Source organism: Desmodus rotundus, chromosome 6 (assembly GCF_022682495.2).
Source record: "Desmodus rotundus isolate HL8 chromosome 6, HLdesRot8A.1, whole genome shotgun sequence".
NCBI classification, from domain to species: Eukaryota; Metazoa; Chordata; class Mammalia; order Chiroptera; family Phyllostomidae; genus Desmodus; species Desmodus rotundus.
Genome location: NC_071392.1, coordinates 107,307,917 through 107,320,128, shown reverse-complemented (window position 1 = coordinate 107,320,128; position 12,212 = coordinate 107,307,917).

Sequence of the window (12,212 nt, the reverse complement as noted above, 5' to 3'; positions counted from 1 at the left end):
GGTAAGTTCAGCTCTTTTCTATTTTCAAACGAATTAGTTCCCGTTATTTTAGTTATTCCTCTTGTCTGCTCTTGCTAGGATTTGTTGGCCGTGATGGCTCCCTGTTCTGGCCCCAGCTCCAGGTGGGCTCAGTCTCCCTTGGCAACAGGACGAGTGGGAAGAACATCTGCGTAGAAGTCTCCTCCGCTTGCTTGATCTTAGCCTTGGCATCCCCGGCGCTGGTGGGAGAGCAGCCGGGCAGTCGGCCTGCACGTGGACTTTTACCTGGAAGAGGTCAGCCTGTCCTGCCCCCGACGTCTTGACACCTACGAACTTGGTTTCACACGTTTATAAAATCTGAAATGCCCTAACTTCCCCCTCCATTCAGATCCCTATTTGTATCTCTCTGGGGGAGGTTTCTATCCTGGAATCGTGTCAGGCAGACACCTCTTGAGGTATCTTCAACCGCGCTGTTTTGAAATGGGATTGGTGGTCCTAGCAACCTAGTTTGCTGCCTGTGGGGTAGGAGCGAGGGAACTACAAACCCTGTGGCGGGGACACCTGCACTAATGTGCGGAGATGCACGAGCGAGAGCGCTCCTTGCCGCAGTATGTGTAACATCCAAACAGCGGAAACGGCAGTCAGTCGTGGGCTTGTTAAATCCATGTGATTATACCCATAAAAGTGAACATGATGTCACCATTGAGAGAAGCCTGTATACACTAATATGGAAAGTTGCCATTTATGTGGTTAAGTGAAAGTCACTAATTTTATGGAAAGTATGAACACAGGATTCCATTTCAGTTAAAAAAGATTTATATATATATATGGGGACCCAGAAAACCCCGAAATTTATTTGTAAAAAATGTGTATTTATTCTTACATGCTTAAACTTCAGCCACCTTCAAAGTACTCTCCATTGGATGTGATACACCTATTGAGATGTTTTTCCACTGCTCAAAACAGTTTTGAACTTGTCGATTTTGATGCTTTTTATTGCTTCTGCCTTTTTTTTGTTTCACCTCTTCCACATCAGCAAAACATTTTCTTTTGTGGACTTTTTTTTATCTGGGGTAACAAAAAAAAGTCACTCGGGGTGAGTGAGATACAGAGGTCATGCCGTTTTTGGTCAAAAGCTGCTGAACACTCAGCGCAGTGTGGGCAGGTGCACTTGTACATCACCCATCATGGAATGGGTAAACACATTGAAAGTCTTCAAAAAAAAAATTCACTGAAGCTGAACACAGCCTCTCACAACAACGCCAGCTGGTGCACTGATACAGATGGGTTCCTACAACCCTCACCTAGTGGGGGAAAACCTATACTACAAGGGGCCCAGTCTCCACAAGATAATTCTGTTTTTGGGGGGGTCCCCCTCATATACTCTTATTAACAGAATAGAAAAATTTTGAAGGAACATCCAAACTGTAACATTAGTGAAGGGAGTTGGAGGTGTGGAAGGGGGTAAGTAGAATTATATAAAACAGAGGATGCTCTCATCTATGCCACACATTACTGAATGTTTATTTTTTATTTACACAAACAATATGCTACTTTTATATTCAGAAGGAAGGTTTTAAATGTTTGTCTTTTGGGATGCAATCAAAGCTATTATTGGTGGAAAATTCATTACCTTTGATACTAAAGTTACTAAATAGAAAGAAGGAAAACAATTTCTAGATGAATAAATATAACAAGTAGGTTTCATGCTAGTTTAGGAATAAGTGTGCATAAATAAAAAGTAATAAAAAAGCAGAGTTAGATGTTCAAGGACGAATTAAAAGGACACAGTTCAGTTTTAACATCAGCGGGAGCCAGCAACATAACATGGTAAGAAAACCTGGCATCTATATCTAGTTATGCTTCTGTGGAAAAATGTTGTTTGCAAAACACTTCAAAGGAGCAACCAGGTCTTAGAATTTGTGGAGCACATAGTCTAGCGCAGTTTTAGTTTTGATTTCTTCAAGCGTAGTTTGTTTCTTAGTAATTTGGCTGTCTCTTTTTTTTGTTTGTGTCAACTTTTCTGTTAGGTTTTTATTATTAGATTCCATTGTGTTGTGTTTGAAACATATGCTTGCTTCTATGTTTGTGAATTTACTAAGGCTTTCTCTAGAGTTAACTTCTAGAAATGGTCCATGGCTACTTAAAAAGAATATACTTCTTTTGAGGGTGTAGAGTTTGAAACATCTATTTGGTCTATATTATCAATTTTATTAATCAGGTTCTCTATAATCCTGCTTATTTTTAGTTCCCTTGATTTGTCATAGGCTAAGAACTATCTATTAACAATTTTTTTCCTTGTGTTTACAATAGTTTTGGTATTACATATTTTGATGACGTATGTTACTTAGTCCTTAAAGGTTTAAGGTGTCCACATTTTCACTGTGGAATAAAACTTTCATTATAATTGGTCCTGTTCCTCCAGTTTGATATCCTTTTACTTTGAATTAAATTTTGATCTTATTATGAAGAACATCGTGTTTTTATACAACAGCTTTATTGAGATATAATTCACATACTGTGCAATCCACCTATTTAAAGCACAGAGCATGATGAGTTTTGGTGTATTCAGAGTGTGTACCCATCACCACATTCAATTTTAGGGTATTTTCATTGCCACCCCAAACAACCCCTGCACCCTAACTCGTAGTCAGTCTTCCCTTCCCCCGTCCGCTGAGCCTCACGCTATCACCAATCTACTTTCTGTCTCCGTAGACTTGTTGACTCTGGACACTTCCTATAAATGGAATGATACAGATACGGTCTTCTGTGATTGGCTTCTCTTACTTAGTATGTTTTCAAGGTTCATTCATGTTGCGTCCATGAAGGAACAGTACTTTATTCTGTTTTACTGCTGAACAATATTTCATTGCCTTTGAGTTTGGTTTGTTTCCACTTTGGGGATATTATAAATAATCCTGCTGGAAGAGCAGTCCCCAACCATTTTTGGCACCAGGGACCGGTTTCACGGAAGACAATTTTTCCACAGACTGGGGTGGGGAGATGGTTTCGGGATGATTCAGGTGCATTACAGTTATTGTGCACTTTTTTCCTATTATTATTGCATTGTAATATATAATGAAATAATTATACAACTCTCCATAATGCAGAATCAGCGGGAGCCCTGAGCTTGTTTTCCTGCAACTAGACGGTCCCATCTGGGGGTGATGGGGGACCGTGACACCCCAAGTATGTTGCTTATGACCAGTCTGGTCTGCAATCTCGTTTTGGTTGCTATCACTGCGGAACACCCTGCTTCACAAAGATGGGATGTTGGACATGGCAGCAGGCTTTTCAGTGCTGTAGTGGCGACCTCGGGATACTCCGCCTAGACTTTGATCCAGAACGTGTGGAGATAGGAAGTTGTCTCTGACATACTTTCAAGGCCACCGTCATTTGTGATCTCCAGCAGTCCATCCTCTTCTATCATGGACAAAGTCGATTCACCTGGCTTACTCACAAATGGGCCTCGGATCCATTCCTTCCCAGCTCGGGGGTCTTCTGTGGTTGGGCAGTAGTGCTCAAACGCTTCTGAAAGCTGAGACAGGTGATCACGCACCAGCTGGGAGAGAGAAGGCCCCGGCTCAGTCTCTTTCAGAATCTCTCCTGATGTTTGAAACATGTCAACAATCCCAGTGTTCACTTGCCGCCCCCCCCTCCCTGGCTACCCCGCCATCATTCCAGTGTGGCTTTGAATGCAGCCCCTTTATCTGCCGACTTGAACACAGTTGTCATTCTCCCCTGAAGTGACAGGTTGAGTTCCTTGAATATGGAACACAAGTGTGTTGAACATGTCACACAAGTAAGCAAGATTTGCGACCCGTTCTGTGCCACTGAAACGTGCTGTCAGTGGTGACATTTTTTCTGAAAGAACGCTCTGGAGTGGCTCTCGTAACTGAGAAACTGGCCAGCGATCTCCCTTTAGAAAGCCACCTCACTTCTGTGTACGAGAGAAGACAGGTGTGCTCTGTGTCCATCTCCTCACAGAGCTGTGTGAGCAGACGTGAGTTACGGGCATGTACGTCAATGTGGTTGATCATTTTAATCACTTCCTGCAAAACGTTGTTAAGGTCATGTGACATTTTTCGGCTAGCCAGCATTTCTCTACGGATGACACAGTGCGTAGACTCACATTCAGAGTGAGCCGATACTCTGAGCCGAGTAGTGAAACCAGAAAGCCCTCCAGCGCAGCAGCCGCTCCGTCTGTGCATAAACTGACACAAAACAACCGACTCAGTTTTCCTGATACGCAACCATTCAAGGACTTGAACACTTCTGCAGCCGTGGCGTTGGTTGGCAACAAAAGCGCACATACCGTATGCTCATGTGCATCCTCCTGAAAAATATATCGCACAAAAACAAGCGTTCTTGCCTTGTCGTCAACTTCATAGACTTGTCATACCACGGTGACTCTAACAATTGGGCCTCAATAGCCTCTGCATTTCATTGATTTGGTTAGTTAGGGTTCTAGCTGAGAAAGGACCGTGTGCCACCTTTGGAACTGCAGCCTCTTCTGAAAGTTCACGACAAATGTCCCCAGCAGGAGGCAGGATCAACGCTGCACCAATAGTAAAGGGCTTCTTAGCCTTAGCAGTGCGGCCAGCCACTACCAGTGATGCTGTCAGTGCAGGCACAATTGATGGAGTGGTGGCTTTCAACACTTGCTTCTGTTTTTTGTGTTCACTTTTTTTTCCTTTCTTTTGAAAAGCTCCAAAGGCTTGTCTTTTAATGCAGGGTGCTTGGTCTCTATGCGGTGAAGCAGTTTTGAAGGTTTCATGGGCTTCGTTGGGTAGCTGGTCACCACGTATGATACAAAGCAGGCTTGGAGACTGTGAATCACCTGTTGCAATGAACCCGTAATTTAAGTAGGACTCTTGGTATTTTCTTTTAAATGCAGCTTTCTTTTTGTTGGCAGTCTTAGAGTCTTCTGCTGTCTCATCGTAGGGTCTTTCCCCCTTTTCAAAGAAGCTCTCCTGCAACACCTGTTTTTCACTCCTCTTGGCCAGGGTCAGCTTACCAGGCCTGTGCCTGAGACTCATGCACAGTGTGGGAAAGAGGCACGGACTGAAGTGGTAGATAAAACAATGGGCAGGCCACGCGTGGACTAAAATAAGTGTTGGATTCGGACTTACGACCTGCTACCAGACGCAGCTGTGCAATTGAAGTACGTCCACTCACTGGCCACTGTAACGCCTGCCACCTGATGCAGCTTCCTTGTCACTGGCCTCTCACTGGTAGGGTTTTGCTAGGAGTCTGCAAGCAATTGATCTGTTATGGTCTCTGTGCAGTGAACCCTCTCTGCTAATGATGCTCTGCATTTGCAGCTGCTCCCCAGCGCTGGCATCACCGCCTCAGCCTCACCTCAGATCAGCAGGCGTTAGATTCTCATAAGGAGTCCACAGCCTAGACCCCTCCCACACTCAGTTCTCAGTAGGGTCCGCGCTCCTGTGGGAATCTAATGCTGCCGCTGGTCTGACGGGAGGTGGAGCTCAGGCGGTAATGCAGGTGATGGGGAGTGGCTGTAAATACAGATGATCCCTCGCCCACCACTCACCTCCTGCTGTGTGGCCTGGTTCCTAACTGTCTGTGGCCTAGAGGTTGGGGACCCCTATGCTAGAGCATTCATGTACACGTTTTTACGTGGACATAGGTTTTCATTTCTCTTGGACATATACCTAAGAATGGAATTGCTAGGTCATATGGGAACTTCATTTTCTTTTGGTGGAGTTCATTTTTTTTCCCTTTACTTTTTGGTGAGAGCCTTCTGTTTCTATGAATAATGGTAATCTTTTGTCTATAACACCTGTTGAAGATGTTTTTCCAGGTTTCTTTCTTGGTTAAACAGAAGGTTGCCTTTTTTTATATTGAGCAACCTGCCAGTCTTCCCTGCTTGGTTTCTCTTCCTGACTTGATATTTGAAAAAATGCTTTCCCCATCCTGGCATTATAAAATTACTTACTTAAATGTCCTTATGGTATTCTTCTGTACCCCATTTTTATGTTCACACCTGGGATTTGCCTGGATTCTATTTTGGTGGTAAGGAGTGAGCCAGGCATCTGGCTGAATTATTTCCCCCCAAGGAAACAGATCTCTCCAGTAGTCAGTTGGAGAGATCTAGCGAGGCTCGTTTCCTTCACCTTTCCCTGCATCTTGGTTGTGTGATGGTTGCAGCTTCAATTCACTTCTGGGTGCTCCTTCCTGCATCCTGGGACCTGAGCACCCGCCCGGATGCAGACTGGTGTGCACCAGAAGTCCACACGTCCCCAGTGCTCTGCGTGGGTGACCAGTTAGGTGAACCCTCTAGGGCACTTGGGGTTCATAGGTCAAGGGTCAGGGGGCTACCAGCATCCTGCTCCATCTCCACTTGCATCAAGATGAAGTGAGACTAGGGGTCACTTGTATTTCTTTGGGTAATTTTCAGAGAGGTTTGTCAGCACCCCACTTTTTAATTTCCTTTGTATATCAGTATTTTTCCCTGCCTCTCCCCATGCTGCAGATCCCAGCATCCCCTTCTTCCCCCCACATCCTTCCTGACCTCCAGCAAGGCTCGCAGAGCCTGACAACTCCGTCTCCCTGCCTCAGACCACAGGGGTGTGGCGCTGTTCAATACAGTCAGCTGGGTGACACCCAGCGGGGGAAGTGCCTTACCCACGGCCACACAGGAAGTATGTGGCAGAGCCTGGGATGTGGTTTAGGTGCTTCAACTCCTGGCAGAGCTAGGGCAAACGCATGGGTGCCTTAACTCCTTTTACATCTTTGTGGTTACGCGCACGCACCCTAGAACAAGAGTGGCCGGGCCCACGTCCCAGCCCTGCTGCTCGCCAGCTGCGCGAACCTAAGTTACTTCGCTTTCCTGAGACCCGTGTCCTTACCTGTCAAACGAGGGCAAAATGGCACGTATCTCAGAGTTGAGTGAGGATGACAGCAGAAACGATGCGTGAGGCCCTAGGACACTGCCTGTGCACGAGGTGTTAGCTGTTTTCATGTGGTTCTGGATTCAATGCGCACAGTGCTGTGAGCGCCTGTCTTCCTCCTGCCGATTGCTGTGAAGTTTTTGATGGTTCAAAGAGTTCCCGAATTAAAGATGGACGGTTGTACCACTTTGAATACCCTCAAAACAACCAGACAACAACAACGACAACAACAGACTCTGGCTACTTCACCTGCCCATCTGGAAACAGGGGGAACAAGAGATGCGTGTGGATCTCCTGTTTCCTTGACTACAAAATGCAAAAGCCAGGAGAACTCATGAACTGGTCCAGTCAACACTACTCCTGGCTCCGTCCTGCATGCTAACTGAGAAAGGAACTGGGTTGAAAACCCTCAGGCACATACTCGGGTAATTTCCTGAGTGTGCTTTCAGTCTCAATTCCAGAGAATAGAGCTTGGGCAGGAGCGTTAAGTGCCTTTCCAGGGGTGGGGGGTGGGGAAGGAAGGTATGTCTTTAGGGATTAGAGGTATCTCTCTTTCCTCTTTTGTACACACTTGACTTCTTGACTGTTTAGTAATCAATTCTCCAACGCTGCCTATTGGCTTCCTTTCATTTGTAAGTGTTCCTAAATCGGTGTGTGAACATGTACTTTCTACCTGAAAGAGCTGAATCTGTCCCGGTCCATATTAACATCACACTGACATTGATACAGAGTCCATGCTTCTCACCACGGAGTAAGTCATCTCGGGGAGAAGGCGCTGGCCTCACGTTACGTGGCAGGGCAATTCCAAGGCAGGAATCGGGTCTCCCCCAGTTTGGCAGGCGTGGAGATTGTGCAGTGGAGCCTGGAACTGGAGGTGCCTCTTGTACATGAGTGGCGGCTGGCATTCTCTTGCTAGTGTGTGCTGTGGTTGTGTAAGTTCTAATATGCACTGTGAGTCCCTACGTGAAGATGCCATAAAGAGGTGTGATGTGCGCTGGAGGCTGGGAAGACATGTGGTTTGTGCACAAATAAATAGAAGAGTTGGTAAAAAGGGAAATGACACAAGAAAGAATAAAATTGATGGCAAGTAGGAAGCCAAGGCTCTAGCGACTAGGCTAGGGTGCTGCTTTCAAGTCGGGGCAGGGTACTTGGGTGATGAGGCTCAGGGGCAGCCTGGGTCAAAGATGCTGACTTAGGAAGCTCTACGTTTTTTTGTTTTTAAGATTTTATTTACTTATTTTTGGAGAGAGGGGAAAAGAGGGAGAAAGAAAGGGAGAGAAACATCAATGTGTGAGAGAGAAGCATTGATCTGTCGCCTCTCATAAGGGCCCTGATGGGGCATGAGCCCGCCACCCAGGCCTGTGTCCTGACCAGGAATCGAACCGGCGACCTTTTGCTTTGTAGGATGACATCCAACCAACTGAGCCACACCGGTCTGGGCAGGAAGCTTCTTTTCTTCCTTTTTCAAGACCAGAAGGGCATGGGTATGGATTCAGTCTAGGATTAGAGCAGGTTCTTAACTTGGGTTCCACTGAGGGTCTTGGATAGAATTCTGGGAGTCCTATGAACCTAAATGGGAAAATATTACATTTTCAGTTTCACTAGGCATCTGATTGAAATTTGCCATTTCCGTCAGCTACTGAATGTAGGCCACAGACTGCAGTAGTATGAGCTGTGACTTTGTTGCCAATAAAACTCACCATTATTTTTATTTTATTTCCCATTGCAGTATTGCAGGTATCTCAAACACCGCCCGTACTCCTCACTACTGTGAAATTATGGTAGTTATTAGATCCTCTGATAGATCTCATTATTTTATGCTTTCATAAAGAAGCTCATATATTTCTATATCACATTAAAAACATTTTGATAAGTGTTTTATTATCTTTGGTCTCCTTTGTAGTCCATTGTGTTTTATTTTATGTATTTAAAAATATCCTGCCCTGGCTGGTATAGCTCAGTGGATTGAACGAGGGCCTGTGAACCAAGGGGTAGCGGTTTGATTCCCAGTCAGGGCACATGCCTGGGTTGCAGGCCACATGCCCAGTAGGGGGCACTCAAGAGGCAACCACACATTGATGTTTCTCTCCCTCTCTTTCCTTCCCGTCCCCTCTCTCTAAAAATAAATAAATAAGCTCTTAAAAATAAATAAAAATATCCTGAGAAGCAATGTATAGGCTTCAACAAAGTGCCAAAGTGGTCTTTGGACAAAAAGGTCAAGAAACTCCAGGCGAGATGGCATGGAATGGGGGAGAAGCTGGGGAGACTCTTACCCTCCGAGACGAGGGAGAGGATTTGGTCAAAGAGAAGAGTGAGAGGATGTTCTGGGAGGTGCTAGGACCCATGTGTTTGGACTGTTGACCACCCAGTGCTGCTTCAGTCTGTTCTGAGTGGTCCTCAGGTTTGCCTTGGACCCTAGGGCAAAAGATGGAGCTGGAAGGACCTGGGTTCCTGGGTCCCTGGGTCCCAGGAGCTTCCGTTCCAGGCTGGTAGACCTGGGTCTGGGAGGATAGCCTGGGGCAGGGATGCTGGCTGCCTCAGTGGTCCCAGATTCTCCATCTGATTATCAGGTTGGCAGATCTGAGATGGAGAGCTGGGCTTTGTCTTGGACTGACCCTGTCAGCTTGGACCAGCCATGGAACTTCTGAGCCTCAGCTTCCTCATCTATGAATCACCATTCATTCAACGACTAGAGCTCCAAGCACTGACAGGAGAATAATACTGCTACATTTGTTAAGTGGGTTAAATGAGATGTTGTGTCTGAAAGCACTCTGAAAACAGATGCTGTCATTCAAACAGTTTTTTTAAAAAAAACTTATCCATCTTTTTACGCTCCTGAGCCAAGTTGCCGTTTGAAGAGAAGAAACTTGAGTCTTTGCAAAAAGGGTGCAGCCGTGGGGGTTTGCAGCTCCACTGGGCCGACCCTTCCAATCACCCTGACAATGCAGTGTTGAGTGTCAGGGCCAGATTCCAGTGGTTTCTACCAGATGAGACCAGACTGCGGGATTCAATTAGAGCTGGCAGCCTGGCTAACAGGGTGCACACGGTTATTTACGCACTGAAGTACCCTGACAATTAAACTCATTCAAAGTCACGATGACTGGTTACTTAGGAGGCCTGAATAATCATAAGTGAGGACTATAATTTGGATGTACGTCACACTGCTTGGTTTAGAAGTACAGCACCGTTGGTCGCAGGAAGGACAAAGGGAAAAAATGGTCATGTATTCACACAAAGCATGAATGTTAAGGCACACGGGTCAAACCCTGCCGTGGCCCAGAAGGCACCCTGAGTATTAAAGACACCTGTTCTCTTGGTGGAACAAAGCAGGTACACTGACTCTAAGAACTAACGGGGCTCCACCTCCCCCAGGTGGAGGCCTCCTGCAGACGAGATGCTAGGCCATCAGTGAGGATGACAGCCTCTGCTGGACCATGGCCCTTACATTGTCTACCTTCAAGCCACCAGCCCCACTAGATGCAGAGACTACTGAATACGATGTTGAAAAGTTATGGCTCTGGAATCAAACTCCTCAAATGCCATTCTTCCAGGGACTGGCTGGGTCACCCTACGTTAGCCTCTGTCTATTTCTTTATCTGCAAAAATGGGGATAACGGTAACTCTCTGTACTGAGTTTTCTGAAGATTAAGTGAGAGAATGATTATCATGCATTGGCTTGGTGCCCAGCCCATAGTAAGTGCTAAATAAGTGTTCGTTGTCATTATTGTCACTATTATTGCAGGGTTGCCGTGGGAGGAAGCAAACTCCTTAGACCCTCCTTGGTTGTGCTGCTATCCCCCTGTCCTCTGGCACCCTGTCTTCTGCACTTGTTGGCTCCCTCTCTCTTTATTCATGGTAAAATTCTAGCACGTCCTCTCTTGGCCCTTCAGTTCCAAAACTTGGCTTGCATTCCCCCCAGGAACAGAACAAGTGAGCCTCTGCTTATAGGGGCTACAGGAGTCCAATTGGCAAGTTCTTTAGAATCTTGGGCAAGGTCAGGAAATGTCACCTTCTGACCTCAGTGCTTGGAAAATTAGCATAAGTGAGAGCAGTGGAGGGGAAGCACTTGGCTGCTTCTTAAACTGAAGGGACAGTTGTGATATGTGTGAGTGGCACCTTCTTGGGTAAATGGCTTAACCTTTCTGAACCCAGGGCTGTTGTGGCTGAGACAGTGGTTTGTCCACCACACTCTCATTCTCCTCCGCCCACCCCGTGGGTGGTGGTGTCATTCAGAGGTGCCTGTCTAGCCAGACACTTCCTATCTCAGCTGCCTGTGTGTTGACGTGGGGCCATATGACGAGTTCTCCCCAAAGGGATGTGAGTGGCAGTGACCTGTGCCACTTCTGAACTGAGGTGTTCAAAAAGCTGGTGGGGCTTTCCCAGGCTCTCTTTCTGTTTCCTTTGGCTGGAAACAAAGGACTTTGAGGCCCAGGGGGACAGAGGGGTCACAAAGTAGAATGTACCTAAGTCCCTATTCAACATGCAGAAGAAAGCCATCTGTCAACCAGAAACACTTGTGTTGGACATGTGAGTAAGAAATAAATTTCTATTGGAAAAAGATAGTGAAACTGTTGGGTTTATTTGTTATAGCAGCTGCTGTTCTAACTACCAAAGCCGTCATCTGTACATGGTGTACTGACTTGAAGCACTCCACAAACCCAGGTTTCAAATCTTCCATTCATTGATTTCTGCATCTGTTCAATTTTAAAAACAAATATTTACCGAGTACCTGTTCTAAGAGCTGCAGGTACAGGACAAGAGCCCTGCTCTTATAAGGAATTTATGTTCTGGCTGGAGAGAATGCAAACAAATAAACTGATAATTAAGGTAACTTCAGAGAATGTTAAGTGCTACGAAGAAAGCAGAACAGGGTGAAATGATAGGAAATGACAATATTTTGGTAAGATGGTCAGGAAAGGCCAATTTGAGGAGGCGACATTTGAGCTGCGGCTTGGCTGATGATAATCATCATCTTCCTCTCTTCCCACACGGGGAATGCTTCAGCCACAGCAAATTACTTGCCCTCCTAGACCAGGCACCTTGCTGCCCTATGCTACTGGAGCACCTGTCTCCTTTTGGACCCAGCTCCTCATCAGCAGCCCCAGGGGGGACAGACTCCTCAGGCAGAAAGCACGCTCCCTTCGACCTGTGTGCCCGCCTCAGCCACAGCCAGCTGTGCTGTACTCCGTCTGCTTCTTTATGCTTCAGTTTCCCCCAGCAGCCTGTGACCTCGTTCACTTGTTTTAGTATTCTAGACTTGCACAGTGCTGGGCACACTGAATATTTGTGGACTTAATTTGAATATAAAACCAGAAATGA